At 40.2% G+C, this 17,312-nt stretch overlaps 1 long non-coding RNA gene across 3 annotated transcripts in view; it reads left to right on the top strand.

Moving 5' to 3' along the window:
- LOC142661119 (uncharacterized) overlaps window positions 1–17,312 on the top strand; it is a 336,310-nt gene that overhangs the window by 167,999 nt on the left and 150,999 nt on the right. For all 3 annotated transcript variants that reach the window (XR_012850640.1, XR_012850638.1, XR_012850639.1), the window contains one exon: window positions 4,671–4,742. This is a non-coding gene — a long non-coding RNA (uncharacterized LOC142661119). The remainder of the gene's footprint in view (window positions 1–4,670; window positions 4,743–17,312) is intronic.

The following is a 17,312-nucleotide window of genomic DNA, read 5'->3' as shown; positions in this document are numbered from 1 at the left end:
AGAAAGCGGTTTTCGCTGCATTTTTTGACTGGGGCCCTCAATGGCCGTGGCCGAAAAGACACGGCAAAATGGCACTCTGTTTGTCAAATTATTATTTTTTTGCTGTGTTTTTTCGGCCACGGCCATTGAGCGCCCCGGTCAAAAAATGCAGCAAAAACCGCTTTCTCTGCCTCCCATTGATGTCAATGCCTTAAGAAAGGGCATGATACTTCTTTTTCCCGTGAGCGGTTTTTTTTTTGCTTGTGGGAAAAAAACGCCTCCGCCTCCCATTGAAATCAATAAAAGGCGTTTTCAGCCGATTTTTGGCGCGGTTTCCATGTCAAAAACAGTACCATAAAAACTATGTGAACTGGGCCTTATACAGCCATGTGCATGAGCATTAAAAAAAAGTGAGAAGCGCATCGTCCACAGCATCACAGAGTATTTCTGTAAGGAACTGGTCATATTAAAGGGAATTTCCCACAATGGACATTTGTCACCTATTTACAGGATAGGTGATAAATGTCTGATAGTTAGAAACCCCCGCTGGGACCTTCACCGATCACTAGAACGAGGGTCCCGAGCCCCCCCTGTATTTCCTCACTTCTTGGCTGCACTGACCAGCAGTTTAAAAGGAGCAGCTGTCGAACATGCGCCTTTCTGCACAATTTAAAGTCTATGGGACTGATGGAATTAGCCGAGTACAGCGCTCGTCTGTTTCCGTCAACCTCATAGACATTAACCCCTTCCCCCTGCTTGCATTCTGGGCCCTAATGACAAAGCTATTTTTATCGTTTTTCCATCGTCACATTCGAAGAGCTATAACTTTTTTATTTTTCGTAGACCTAGCTGTAAAAGATCTTGTTTTTTGTGGGACAAGTTGTATTTTTTAATAGCACCATTTTGGGGGACATATTATTTATTGATCAACTTTTATTAACTTTTTTTTGGGGGGGGACGGACAGAAAAAAACCTGAAATTTCACCACTCTTTTTTGCATCCTAAATCTACACTGTTTACCGTGTGGTATAAATAACACAATAACTTTATTCAATGGGTTGTTACTATTGCAACGATACCAAATTTGTATAGATGTTGTATGTTTTACTACTTTTACACAGTAAAAATACTTTTTTTTCTAAATTATTTGTTTTTGTGTCTCCATATTTGAAGAGCCATAACTTTTTTTTTTGCGGGACAACTTGTATTTTTTATTGGTACCATTTTGGAGTAATGTGACTTTTTTTGATCACTTTTCATCACATATTTTTAAAGTCAGGATTCACAGAAAACAGCAATTTTTCCATTGTTTTTTATTTTATTTTTTACGGAGTTAACCGTGCCGGTTAAATAATGTAATAGCTTTATAGTTGAGGTCGTTACGGACGCGGCAGTGCCAAATATGTGTAACTTTTTTACTTTGTTTTTGTTTTTTTTAATAGTAAAGCATTTTGTAAGAGGAAAAAGTGGGTTTTTAATTTTTTTTTTCACATTTTTTTTTATTAACTTTATTAAACTTTTTTTTTACTAGTCCCACTAGGGGACTTTAATATGCGATCATCTAATCGCTTTTATAATACACTGCAATACTTCTGTATTGCAGTGTATTACTGCCTGTCCGTTTAAAACGGACAGGCATCTACTAGGCCATGCCTCTGACATGACCTAGCAGGTATTCACTACAGGTAGGCCTGGGGGCCTTTATTAGGCCCCCGGCTGCCATCAGAGACACAGACACTCGGCGATCTTATCGCCGGGTGTCAGTGGTTTGAGAGGGAGCTCCCTCCCTCTCTCCAAAACCACTCAGATGCGGAGCTCGCTATTGAGCGCTGCATCTGAGGGGTTAAACGGGTGAGATCGATACAGATATCGATCTCACACGTTCGAGCAGGGATGCCCTCAGCTACCTCTGGTAGCTGATAGCAGGGACATTTAACGGCCCCCTGCTCTGTTTATTCTGATGCAGCGCCGTGTAAAGGCATATCGGCGGTCATTAAGGGGTTAAATGTAGTAGCAAGGTGCATGCTTGACCACCACTCTATACAAACTCCTCACTGTGGGGTTCGGGTACTAAGATCGCTTAGGCTCCATTTTGCCTCCTCAGTTGAACTCGAGATGCTGTTGAACCATTATAATCTAAGGCCCCTTCAGTGCTTCCCAAATCAAAGCCAAGAGAGTGCACAAAATTCAGGAGCAGCCCCTACGTTCTAGCGCTCAGTGGTGGTCTCATTGACATCTCAGTAAATGTGGACTTTTCTGCATAAAATCCTCTCTACTATTATTAAAGTGTAGCTAAACGTTTAACAAACTTCTGACATGTTATAGTGACATGTCAGAAGTTTGTATTGGTGGGGGTCCGAGCACTGAGACCCCCACCAATCGCTAAAACGAAGCGGCAGAAGTGCTCATGTGAGATCTTAGCGTCTGTTCGGCTTTTTTAGGAAATTAATGTATCGGAGCACAGACTCAATAGAAAGTCTATGAGCCCGTACTCCGATATATTTATTTCCGGAAAATAACAGACACGAACAGACATGAAGCGGCTGAGCGCTCACACGAGCACTTCTGCCGTTTAGTTTTAGCGATTGGTGGGGGTCTCAGTGCTCGGACCCCCACCAATCAAAACTTCTGACATGTCACTATGACCTGTCAGAAGTTTGTTGAACGTTTAGCTACACTTTAACAAATTAGTGATGAAGATGAGAGGATGACAAAAACGAGGCCCTGTTTTAGAATGGAAAAGAAAATTCTTCACTGATTCATCGTAACTTTTAGTTTAGTTGCAAGAAACCAAACTACTTTACCGTCCGTGCTCCTATGATTATTACTGTACATGGCGTAGGCTCCTGTAGGCCAACCCAAGGCACAAAGGCTTCTGGGAAGCCGTTGTGTGTTTAGCGAATCAATAAAGGTTACATAGTGTTATAACCAATTTATAATCCTAGATTGTGCATATTTAATGAGCACTTAACTTTTTCATTTAATATACAAGGTAGAGCATGTAGTTCTTGTGTATGTGCGTTTCCTATCTCTCCCATGAATGATTAAACACAAGATGTAGTACTCCTATTTCAATCTTTGTTCCAAACGGCCATCTCCACAATTTCTAAAGTGTGCTTACCACTGAATTCTGAGCAATGACTGGCTACTTTAGCAATTAAAATCCAGGGCAAAGACACAGCAGCATCGTTTGGCTGAGAGACTTCACCATTCATCATTTCAGCTGCCATAAAATAGCACTAGATGGAATCTTTGATTTTAGCTTTAGAGGAACATAAATCAAAATCTAAAGCATTGCTGTCAGGAGCATCACTGGAATTATCCATTTGAGAGAGGGTTGGAGTGCAGGGCACTTTCTTTCATTGTTCACACCGGAGCTCAGCTCTCGATGCATGGAGAAAGGACCCTTCTTGAACATTCGCTATTGTGTAAGCAGTGTATTCTAAGTGACCCATACCAAGACTCTCAAACAAGACGATCAGAACTTTAAAGTAATTATATGCTTGATATGTCTGAATGCAGAATCGATGTACAACCCTACGCGATGAGTAACACACTCTTCCATCCTATTGGTTTATGTTCGATGAGTTTTATACAGAGAGAGAATCGCGTTTTAATGAAAGCAGATTGGTTTTTCTATATTGTCAATGTAGTCATGCAGATAGTAAGTGCACAATGTCGTATATTCATAGGACGAGAAATTATTGATAGTCATAAAAGAGTCTTTAAGGGAATGAAACCAACTGCATTACAGATATTCTACAGATGCAACTGGAAACCAGGCAATGTGGGACTTACCTATCTCAAGATAGTGTTTGGTGATTCGATTTTGAGGGTCATAGGATTAGTATACATCTCCTAGGCCCCATGCACACGACCGTATATTTTGTCCGTAATTACGGACCCATTCATTTCTATTGGCCACGGACACCTATGTATTTTTACGAAAAGAGTGTCCGTACTGAAATAATTATAGAACCTGTCCTATTCTTGTCTGTAATTTCGGCACGAACTCTCCCATAGAAACCTATGGGCACTTCTGTAAATACGGACGGCTACGGATCTGCATATTTATGGATAGATGAAAATATGATCGTGTGCATGGGGCATTACTGGTCTTGTAGATATTATTCTTCATCTAAGTATATAATGCTGTTTCAATTGCATTTAAGGGGTAGTACATTCTTAAACCTTTATGTAGGGGCCAGACCACTGCATATACAGCAGATGGTGATGTGTCCTTCAATTGACTTGAATAATAGAGCAGATCTGTCCAGACTTAAACCGCACTCTTGGCAGGGATGTGTTTATAGGGATTAGATCTGCCCATAGATGTACAGCTGAATTAACAATTTGTCTGAGAAATTGTCCTCTTATGCCAGTGGCACACAACCAAGTGCTACTCTGGCATTTTTTCACGGCATCCGAGTGGTACCCGATAGTTTTCCCTGAGCCATTCACTTTAGCGGGTGAATCGGGTCTGTGAAAATGGACCAGACTCTCCGATCCATGGAAAAATAGGACATGTCTTATCTTTCCACGGATTACGGACAGGACTCGGCCGGCACACATGGTCGTGTGCATTAGGCATTCCTGATGGTGTATTGGGTTTTTTTGGTTAAAAAATAATAATCTCTGCCCAATAAAAATCTGGTAGATAAAGTTAAATTATTTCAACTTTTCTTTCTTAGGATTCTGCTGGGAGAAGAGTCACAGACATTGCAGTGAGACGCCGTCTTTACCAAGAATCTTCTTCTGAACAGGTACAGCAATGGGATAGGACTGTGGCTCTTCTTTTTGTGTCCCAGTAACTAGAAGTTTATCACAGAACCAAAATAGTTGATGTACAACATTTACATAATGTACAACACATACATAAACTATATGAGACTATATAAGGTCCATATCCGCTTTTTCAGCCAGTCAGGCCACAAGCTATGTACACCTTTATGTGTGTATATATATATATATATATATATATATATATATATATATATATATATATATATGTATATATAAAAAGGTCTATCAGTGTGTTTTTTGCAACTTTCTACTTAGTTTTTATTATAAATTATTTTTACTCTTTGAGATACAGCTTCTTAAAATCCCGTACCCGGCAGGTCTGTTGCACAAAACACACTGATTGCCATTTATATTAAAAAAAAGGTTTTAAAGGTTTATATAGCCTTTGAATCCTATCAGCCACAATATTGACATTTTCCTATATGCTGCCTATGAACATTTTGTATATATTGTTGCTTTGTTTATGATCAAATGAAGTAGAACGTAAAACACTACACCAAGGATATATACAACGACTGCCCGAGCTGTACAGCATTCGCAACTGCAAACATCAGGTAAGAGACAGAATAAATCTGCTCCCTCTATACTTTGTTTCTGTTTATTCCATCATTATTAAATATCGCACTAGATCATGTTGTCTATTGAGCCCAAAATGTGTTCACCCGGCTGGATTAATTAATGCCTATTGGTCATTGACCCTTAGGTATGAGTATGGACAGCTCCGGCCAGAAGACTGATGGTCCTTTCACAGACATTATGCAGTTTACTGTGGGTGGTGTGTTCAAGTCCCCGGTGGGAGGAAACAGATAACAACAAGCGGGGGGATAGTGTAGGCTTTGTCGAAAAAGCTATTTACATAAAATCAGAAGATTATATACCTAATGACCCAGTTGACAGTTTCATGTGTAACATATCCAAGGACTGTACAAAAAAATATTTCTATGGACCTTAAAGTATTAAAGCTGCGAGAGCTTTTTAAAGTATTATGTGATTATTCTAAGGAAGTTCCCTATTAATGTGGGATATGGTATTAGACAAGTGTAATATAGTATTTGCAAAGAATATACACCATGGATTTAAGATAGATAGAACAGATAGATTTGAGATCGATATGAGATACAGATATTAGAGAGAGATATAGAGAGATATTATCTAGATTGATAGATATGGGAGATAGATAGATAGATAGATAGATAGATAGATAGATAGATAGATAGATATGAGATAGATAGATAGATATGAGATAGATAGATAGATAGATAGATATAGATAGATATGAGATAGATAGATAGATATGAGATAGATAGATAGATATGAGATAGATAGATAGATAGATAGATAGATAGATAGATAGATAGATAGATATGAGATAGATAGATAGATAGATAGATATGAGATAGATAGATAGATAGATAGATAGATATGAGATAGATAGATAGATATGAGATAGATAGATAGATATGAGATAGATAGATAGATATGAGATAGATAGATATGAGATAGATAGATATGAGATAGATAGATAGATAGATAGATAGATAGATAGATATGAGATAGATAGATAGATAGATAGATATGAGATAGATAGATATGAGATAGATAGATATGAGATAGATAGATAGATAGATAGATAGATAGATAGATATGAGATAGATAGATATGAGATAGATGGATAGATAGATAGATAGATATGAGAGGAATAGATTAGATAGATAGATAGATAGATAGATAGATAGATAGATAGATCACAACCAATTACTTCTATACATCAAATCCACAACCAAACCATCTGCACAAAAACCACATCAAACCGGCCTCTTCAACCTGCCCCCATCTTATAAATGGTCCAAAACGTCAACTATAAAATATAAAGAGACAATGAACAGACCAGAAGTGCAGGAGATGCTTCACAACCTCTACAACAAGGTGTATGAGACAAGCCCAGGAGGGGTCAATCAGGCCGTAAATGACCTCAATAATATATTCTATACCATGGCAGAGAAGTCTGACCTGAAAAGATGTGACTACAAGAGGCCACAAGAAATACATCCTAACGGTTGGTTTGACCGTGAGTGCAAAGAAGTACGGAAGACCCTAAGAAATGCCTCAAATAAGAAGCACCGAGACCCAAACAACACCGGTCTGAAGGAGGCCTACAGCAACATACAGAGGCAATACAAGACCATCCTCCGAAAGAAAAAACAAAGGCACATCTCCACCAAACTTACCCAACTCCAAGATGCCCTCCATGACAACTCGTTCTGGGAATTATGGAAACACATGGGCAAAAATTGCAAGAAAAACAACCTTCATATTCAAAATGGCAACATCTGGCTCCAATATTTCAGGGACCTCTACAAAGATATCCCGAAAGAAGAACAAAGCCAAGAACAAAAACAAATAATATCAAAATTGAAGGCGATGGAGGAAACACTTAAAGATTCTCAAAACCCCCTGGATACACCAATAACACTGCAAGAAGTAACAGAGAGAACCTCAGACATAAGGTGTAAAAAATCCAGCGGCCTAGACAGAATCTCACCAGAAATGATAAAACACAGCCCGCTAGAAATACAGGCCGCAATAGTCAAACTATTTAATATAGTGCTGAGTGCCGGCTACTTCCCGCAAATCTGGAACCAAGGCCTTATAACACCAATCCACAAGAGTGGGGACAGGTACGACCCGGCCAACTACCGAGGGATATGTGTCAGCAGCAACCTGGGGAAACTGTTCAGCAGCATCCTGAATAAGAGAATCCTCAGCTTCCTCTCCCAGCACAATGTCCTCCACCAAAGCCAAGCTGGGTTCATGCCAAACCACCGCACCACTGACCACATCTACACCCTGCGCAGCCTCATCAAGAGCCACGTCCACAATACAAAGCATGGGAAGATTTACGCCTGTTTTGTGGACTTTAAGAAGGCCTTTGACTCAGTGTGGCACCCGGGCCTATTCCTGAAACTGCTGGAGAGCGGAATAGGAGGTAAAACCTATGACGTCATCAGAAGCTCCTACACAGAGAACAGATGCAGCGTGAAGGTGAACGGGAGAAGAACGGCTGATTTCCAGCAGAGCCGAGGAGTCAGACAAGGCTGCAGCCTCAGTCCAACGCTCTTCAACATCTACATCAATGAACTGGCCACAGCTCTGGAATCCTCCTCAGCACCAGGTCTCGCCCTCCATGACACCCAGGTGAAATTCCTGCTGTATGCAGATGACCTTCTGTTACTATCACCAACCGAGAAAGGTCTCCAAGACAACCTGCAAATCCTAGAAAAATTCAGCTCCACGTGGGCACTACCCATCAATGCCAAGAAAACCAACATCATGGTGTTCCAGAAGAGAAACTCAAAATCCCCCAGGCACCCGACCTTCACACTAAATAACGCCACAATCACAGCGACCGACAGGTACACTTACCTGGGCCTAGAAATCAACCAATCAGGAAGCTTTAAACAAGCCATAGAGATTCTGAAAGACAAGGCGTGCAAAACCTTCTATGCCATCAGACGAAAACTCTATCATCTCAAACCACCAGTGACGGTCTGGCTGAAAATCTTTGACTCCATCATCTCCCCAATCCTCCTGTATGCCAGTGAAGTCTGGGGTCCGGACACATACCCAGACTGGTCAAGGTGGGATTCCAGCCCAACAGAAATCTTCCACCTAGAATTCTGCAAACACCTTCTCGAAGTCCATCGGAGCACCTCAAATAGTGCCTGTCGGGCAGAACTGGGCAGATTCCCACTACACCTCACAATCCAGAAGAGGGCGCTATCATTCTGGGCCCATCTACACAGCAGCAGGCAAAGTTCCTATCACCATAAAGCCCTGTTACACCAAGGGGTCCTAGGTAAACCAGGCCCCCCAGAACATCTCACCCTGACCCGGCCTGAAGAAAATGTCACCCAGCGCGGCCTCACAAAAGCCGAAATCAAGAAGACAATAAACAAAGGCCAAGAGGAATATATCAGTGACTGGAGGAACGACATAAAGACATCCCAGAAACTGACAATATACCGGAGTCTACAGCGGGAATATAAACTGGCGCCATATCTGGAGAAACTGCCAAACCACAGAGACAGACAGATCCTGAGCCGCTACAGACTGAGCGCCCACAACCTGCTCATCGAATCCGGGCGCCACAGACAGACCTACAAGCCCAGGGAGAGCCGACTGTGCCAACAGTGCGACCAGGAGGCCGTGGAGGATGAGGCCCACTTCCTGCTACACTGCTCCAAATACTCAGCAGTAAGGGACACTCACTTCAGGAGTCTCTCTGATCTCTTACCGGACTTCAGCTCCATGGAAGAGCAAGAGAAACTCTACATCCTGCTGGGTGAAGAGGAAACCACAGTGGGCACAGCGGCACAATATGTCACTGCATGCCATAAACTGAGAGAGACATGATATGCCATGGACTCGTATAACCCCGACCCTAGATGTGTCCCTATCCCCAAGCCCTCAGTCCCTATCCCTCATTCCCTTACTTCTTACTTGCTTTGGCAATGCTAATATGTATTTGGTCCTGCCAATAAAGCTTCTTTGAATTTGAATTTGAATTTGATAGATAGATAGATAGATAGATAGATAGATAGATAGATAGATAGATAGATAGATAGATAGATAGATAGATAGATAGATAGATAGATAGATATTAGATAGATAGATAGATATGAGATAGATAGATAGATAGATATGAGATAGATAGATAGATAGATAGATATGAGATAGATATGAGATAGATAGATAGATAGATAGATAGATATGAGAGGAATAGATTAGATAGATAGATAGATAGATAGATAGATAGATAGATAGATAGATAGATATGAGATAGATAGATAGATAGATATGAGATAGATAGATAGATAGATATGAGATAGATAGATAGATAGATAGATAGATAGATAGATAGATATGAGATAGATATGAGATAGATAGATAGATAGATAGATAGATAGATATGAGAGGAATAGATTAGATAGATAGATAGATAGATAGATAGATAGATAGATAGATAGATAGATAGATATGAGATAGATAGATATGAGATAGATAGATAGATAGATATGAGATAGATAGATAGATAGATATGAGATAGATAGATAGATAGATATGAGATAGCTAGATAGATAGATAGATAGATATGAGAGATAGATATGAGAGATAGATATGAGATAGATAGATATGAGATAGATAGATAGATATGAGATAGATAGATAGATAGATATTAGATAGATAGATAGATATGAGATAGATAGATAGATAGATATTAGATAGATAGATAGATAGATATTAGATAGATAGATAGATAGATAGATAGATAGATAGATAGATAGATAGATAGATAGATAGATAGATAGATAGATATGAGAGAGATAGATAGATAGATAGATAGATAGATAGATAAATAGATAGATATGAGATAGATAGATAGATAGATAGATAGATAGATAGATAGATAGATAGATAGATAGATAGATAGATAGATAGATAGATAGATAGATAGATTTATGATGCAGACAGGTGAATAAAGTGATGTCAGTTTTGGATATTAGTAATAATTTGTCCTTACAATGCTTATCTTACTTTTCATGCAGTTTTCAGTAGCAGTATTTGTTTTTTAAGTCCATTATTTTTATCTGTCACTCTGCAATTTCCTACTCTTTTCTGGTTTTGTTTTTTTGTTTTTTTAAACCTGCTTATTGCTTGATTCACACAGAATAGAAATGCTGTGAGATTTCTATGTGGAAAATCCCCCGCGAATTACAGTCCCAGCCTTGCGGATGAAATTTTAACACATCTCATCTACATGGTGCTTAACATTTTCCGGACGGAAATCATAGCCTGCTACCGATTTGCAATACCCCAGCATTCTCGTTCTGTTCTAGGTTTTTCTACTGAAATGTTGCGTAAACCCTGCAGGTACGCTGCGGAAACATTTACAGCATTTCCGTCCTATGTGAATCCAATATCTTCCAATTTTTAAACCGATAAATTGTTTCACATGATGCGTAAAAAAAATAAAAAAAAAAATAAAATGAAACACTTTGATAAAGTTTCTGTATTTTGCTGTTAAGTTTGTTGAACTGCTCCATGGTATACAGTGTTGTCAATCTGCTACACTGAAAGTCACTGCTTATGGTTGTTTTTCCTATGTATTATCCATTGCACACAGAATCCACAACTTGAATATTACATAGTAATGTGTGTAATATTTGTAAAACATAAAAAAATCCCTGTTTTATGCTCTGTCCCTTCAGGCCCTATACTGGGCATAACACAGTGTATCAGTTCTGCCAAGATTATTCTTTTAATAAATTTTCACACAACTTCCCTCAAAAACATAGTTTTTGGTTTTATGTAACGTAAGGCCATGTTGACACAGCGCTAAAAAAGCGTCAATAACGCTAGCTGTTTTGCAGAGCACTTTTTAAAGTACAGGCGCTTTTGACCTGTTTTTCACGCCGTTTTTGACGCGTTTTCAGCGTGTTTTTTTGGGCACGTAATTAGGACTCCCATTGGCTATGGGAAATAGGCACGTTTTCGGTGCATTTTACGCACCAAGAATTGACCTGACGCTTCTTTTTTTACACACACAAGCGCAAAAAAAAACGCGTCGTATGCACTAAAATGCGTTTTTCCATTGATGTCAATGGGAAGCTTAAAGCAAGCGTTTTTGATGCGTTACCATTAGTAGTTGCACTGATACTTTTTGCCGGTATATTGGCTGATAACAGAGGACATAAGTTGATATATAAGTAGATGGCAGTGTTGTGCCGGGTAAGGCCCAATCACAATTCCTTGAAATATTGTTACAATGTACTAACACACAAGAAAAATGTGTTTATTTCTGTAACAGATTGTGCTATATATGACTTCTCTCCATAACATGTAGTAAAAAAAATAAAAAATTTCAATAATAAAAAAACATTTTCTAGGTAATGATGTTCCCGTTATTGACAAAGTCTCCTAGCGACACAGTTCCTAAATGCAGAGCAGTTTGTAAGGATTTTAATATCATATTTTCAGTTATTACTATAAGCTACTAATTAGGTCATAAATTACAGTGTTAATATTCACTCTCTACAAATAAGTGTTTGTGGTAGGAATTGTGCCTAGATACGATAGCACAGGGACCTATTCACCAGCCGTGTCAAGGACCTTATTCATAAATGGAAGGCTCCGGTTTTCTAACTTTCTCGGTAATATGAATATTGCATCCTAAAGATTCTGACGTATGGAAAATATACAGACTCATTTAAATGTGCCCAGAGCACATTGCCTATAGGACACGAAAACTAACGCATCTTTTTGTGGGTCTTAAAAGAAAACAATTTACGCTGTTTATCTGTTCTCAGATTTATTTTACTTCATAATATAAAAAAATAAAAGTTCACTGTGTCATATGAAAAAAAATTCGTAAATGAAACCTGGTTCTTCTGCACCGAATCTATGCACTCTTCTTTTTTTTTTATTATTCTTCTTATTATTATTATTATTATTATTGTTTTTGTGGTACTCCCTTTTAAAAATAAATATATTTGATGAGTAGGGATCACTAATCCCTATGCAAAATGCATTTGTATAATGGATGCAGTAAATTAAATGCACATCATGGTTACATATTTTATTCACCAGATATGAAATTGCTTCTTACATGTCTAAGAATGGGTGCCACACAGGCAGCCAGGACGGCTACAATCCACTTATATGTCCAATATAGACTAGGCTTAAAGAGGACCTGTCCACTCTCCTGACATGTCTGTTTTTGGAAGTACCTGCATTACCCATAAAATAACAATTCTGGAGCAGTTTTTCTCGGAAATCTGCATTGTCGTTCCTCTGGTATTAGTCCTGGAAATGTATCGATAAATTGACAACTTTTCATTACATACCCTTAGGCCCCATGCACACGAACGTGCTTTTGCGGCCGCAATTCCCAAGAAAATCCACGGGAGAATAGCGGCCCCATTAATTTCTATGGGCCCATGCACACAACCGTGGTTTCCACGGTCCGTGCATGGCCCAGGAGCCTGGACTGCAGAAAGAACAGACATGTCTTATTATGGCCGTGTTCTGCGGCCCAGGCTCATAGGAAATAATGGACGTGTGCATGAGGCCTTTCTAATCGGTTCTCACACTGTCAGACTTTGCAGGGACGCACTATATTGACTAGGGGAATGGTAACGCCCAGCATTGAATTTCTTCATACATATCCAGGAGGGATAACAGAGCAACAACATAACGCAGAAAATCCCAAATTTTATTTTATGGGAAATGGAAGTATTTATTAAAACCGACATATCACGAGAGCTGACAGCTCTATTTTTCGGCCGGCAGCTATCAGCCCTAAAGGGGTCGTCCACCATCAACATGGTCCGTACCCACTTGACAGTATGGCAGCTGGCCAACAGGACGCAGATCACAGTCTATAGTTCGTATAGTGTACCTGTGGCAGCTCGGACAGTAGCAATGACAGGCTCGGCTGGGACTTAGGCAACAGGCAGACGTCAGGCGTGGTATAGCAGGACAGGCATGGTGTACAGCACAGCACGGCTACAGCTCAGCACGGCACTTGACCAGGATAGCATGGGATACAGGTACAGGAACGGGGAACACTGGGAAACGTTAGGAGACCATTTTCTAGAGAAACTTAGGGTACGACAACAACGCTCAGGCATGGGTGGAAGGGGATGGGTCCTTCTTATAGTTCACGGTACTTATGGGCTAATTAGATATTAAACTCCGGTGCGCGTGCTAGCCCTTTAGGAGCGGACACGAGCGTTTGCGCGCACCCTACGGGAGCGCTGGCGTGACCTGAGGAGGAGACTGGGGACAGCGCTCGCAGACCCATGGCTGCGGCCGTCAGGAGGTGAGTGAACCTGACAGCCTGCGGCCATGGTCATGACAGTCCGTTTCTTTGCTGTTGCTGGCGGCCTTCTGTGTGCGGGACTTGTAGTTCCAGGAGGCATTTAAAATCTGTCATCAAAAAACTACAAATCCCAGCCTGCTTCTCTCCTCATTAAGCATGCTCCAGATACCTCAGAGCTGCGATGCCCTGGCCAGAGTTTATGGAGATCCCAGTGACATTTGTCCCCTGAGCTGCCCAAAGGTCCAAAATATGGACAAAGGTCCAAAATATGTTTATCTCTAGTATCGCACCCGATATATCAATGCTGCCCTGCTCAGAAATTAATTGGGGTCGTTCAGGAGAATGAGTAAGACTTCGTTCACATCTGTGTCAGGGTCCCGTTCTGACATTCCGTCGGCGCGTCCCGTCACAACGGGACCCTGACTGCAATGGTGACAGATCCGGTGCCAATGGTTTCCGTTTGTCTCAGTTGTGCTAGGGTTCCGTCGTTTTGACAAAATCAATACCGTAGTCGTCTGCGCTATTCATTCCGTCAAAACGATGGAACCCTTACACAACAGAGACAAACGGAAACCATTGGCACCAGATCCGTCACCATTGAAATCAATGGTGATTCAAACGGAAACCTATGGTTTCCGTTTGTTTCAGTCAGGGTCTCGTTCTGACTGGAAGCTCCGACGGAACACCTGAACGGGACCCTGACGCAGATGTGAACGAAGCCTAAAAAAAGTATCTCGCCATCATTTCTGCGCTGACATGGCCAGCAATGCTAATATATGGGGAGTGCTAGGGGGATACTCAATTTACTCATTCTACCCAATGCTCCCAAGTGCCCGTGCATTGCTAGGTAGGGTAGCGCTGATTTATCGAAAGCGGTGCAGAGAGACTATATTTATTCACCTCTCCTCTTTCCTGTGTTAGGCCTTGTTCACACACAATTTTTTTGCCGGCAGAAAAAGACTGCCTCAGAATTCCTTCCGGAATTTTGAGACAGATTTGGAACTGCCTGCACTTATTTTTGTGCCGCATTTTTTGCCCGCAGCCATTGAAGCTAATGCAAGGACCACAGGCAAAAAACACAGCGGAAAACGCTCAGAATCAAGTGTCGTGGGTTTTGACTGCCTGACATTGATTTTCAGTGGGAGGTTAGAGGCGGAACCGCGGCAAAAGAAAGGACATGCCGCTGCTTTTTCCTACGAGCGACCAAAAGCCGCCCGGAAAAAAACTGCCTCTGCCTCCCATTGAAATCAATAGGAGCGATTTCGTCGTTTATTGGCGCTGATACAGACGTGATTTCTGCGTCAAAATCAGCGCCAAAAAGCTATTGAACTGACCTTTACACTCCCAAGCGGCGGTGTGGATAAACAGGTGAGAGAAATGGATTCCTTACCACTGCCAGTAGCTTGCATTGCTCCTGGACGAATCGGAAGGCAGCGCATCTGCAAATGTCCAGCCAAAAAAAATTCTTCTGGCATGGACGAGCAAGTTTGCATGCCCGTCTAGTTCATGCGCTGTGATGGACGAAAGTGACATGACAGTGGGGAGAGAGGTTTCCTTGACTAGGTGGCATGGCTTACCAGGGGCAAATAATAGGGCAGATCTGCTTATGAAGATAGATTAGTAAGTTTAATAGTTTTTTGACTGCCACACAATATTAGTAATTACATATAAAGTGGCCAGTCCCTTTAATTCTCATATTACATGGGAGCCCATGAGCCATATGCAGGGAGCACACAAGCTCCTGAGCCGTTGCGTCATAGTTACATAGTTACATTGGTTGAAAAAAGACACAGGTCCATCAAGTTCAACCTTTCTCAATAAATGACCCGTCATTCATTGCTTGATTAATTATAACCCTCAATGCCATTCGTCAATAAATAATCATCTCGCCTTTTTTAAATGCTGACATATTATCTGCCATCACTACCTTTTGGGCATTCCATAGCTTGACAGCTCTAACTGTAAAGAACCCTTTCCTATATTCATGTCTGAACCGTCTTTCTTCCACACGCAATGAATGTAGAGTCCATGGAAGGAACAGATCATGTGCTAGTTCTCTGTATTGACCAGACATATACTTATACATGTGAATAAGATCACCTATAAGACGTCTTTTTTCAAAGATGAACAAGCCCAATTTTTCTAGCCTTTCATTGTAAGCGACACCTCCCATCCCATTTAATAATCAAGTCGCCCGTCTTTGAACCCTCTCCAGTTTTCCTATATCCTTTTTAGAATGTGGAGGCCAAAACTGAATTCCATATCCAATATGTGGCCTTACAAAATATTTATAGAGGTGTAATATTACATTTGAATCATGGGTTTTTATCTCTCTTTTTATACACCCTAACATCTTATTTGCTTTTGCAGCTGCTGCTTGACATTGAGTTCTGCTGCTTATCTTATTTGTTACCAGAATACCCAGGTCCTTCTCTTGTTCCGTTATCCCCAGTTTTATTCCATTTAATGTATATGAATTAATGCCATTATTGCGTCCTAAGTGCATTACTTTACATTTATCAACATTAACACATCTTTCTGTAATATTTTATAGTCAAGTTTGAGTTTTAAGTATCCTACAAAGTTTTGTATCATCCAATCCACAAGGTCATTAATAAAGAGATTAAAAAGATTTGGGCCTAACACCGATCCTTGTGGTACCCACTGCTGACTGCAACCCATTTTGAATAAGTTCCATTTATAACGACTCTTTGTTTTCTGTCCCTTAACCAATTCTTTACCAACTTGCATATATGGCCCCCAGCCCCTGTGTCTAGCTTTAGAACAGGACTGTTGTGTGGAACAGTATCAAATGCTTTTGCAAAATCCAAATGAATCTTATAAATCAGTGGTTAGTCCGGCAATGGATCTATCTATCTATCTATCTATCTATCTATCTATCTATCTATCTATCTATCTATCTATCTATCTATCTATCTATCTATCTATCTATCTATCTAATACATCCAATCTAATCCATCCAATCTAATCTATCCAATCTAATCTATCCAATCTAATCCATCCTATCTAATCTATCCTCTATCTATGATTTAAAAAAAAGCTGAATGCTTTTTTTCTTAGCGATCTCTATTTTCATGTTCAGAAATATCTTTTTAGTATTGAATAGATCTGTAGCTGAATTTTTGCTTCACATTTTTGGTGCACATGCGCTCTTTGCTTTTAGAAATGGCTACAGGAAATTACGATTAGCATACAATCACGTGACAAGCGCTGCCATTGTACAGCATTCCTTTACACACTATTTAACATGATTATTATTTTTTTATAGATTCATTCTAATAATCTACTTTAATTAACATCTACCCGCTGTGCTGAATCTTTGTCAGCAGCCGCTGACTGACATCAATGCCTTAATTTAATAATGCTGCTCTGGGTTCTCATATTAACCATTTTGTGGATACCTATGGTGACCTATTTGATGGAGTTTTCTAGTGTAGATTATTATATAAATGTTCCTTCACCGAAAAGTAAACAAAATGATGTTGAGTAGAATTGGTGACCATAAAATAATAATGCACCACATTGCAACCGAACTCTGTGACCCGAGGCTTATGATGTTTAGCTTCACGATTGACTGCAATATTAGTATAATTAAAGAAAACCTTTCACCTCCCCATACATGTGCAGC

The sequence above is a fragment of the Rhinoderma darwinii genome, chromosome 9 (genome assembly GCF_050947455.1).
Source record: "Rhinoderma darwinii isolate aRhiDar2 chromosome 9, aRhiDar2.hap1, whole genome shotgun sequence".
NCBI classification, from domain to species: Eukaryota; Metazoa; Chordata; class Amphibia; order Anura; family Rhinodermatidae; genus Rhinoderma; species Rhinoderma darwinii.
This window is presented reverse-complemented; position numbering and strand designations above follow the sequence as displayed.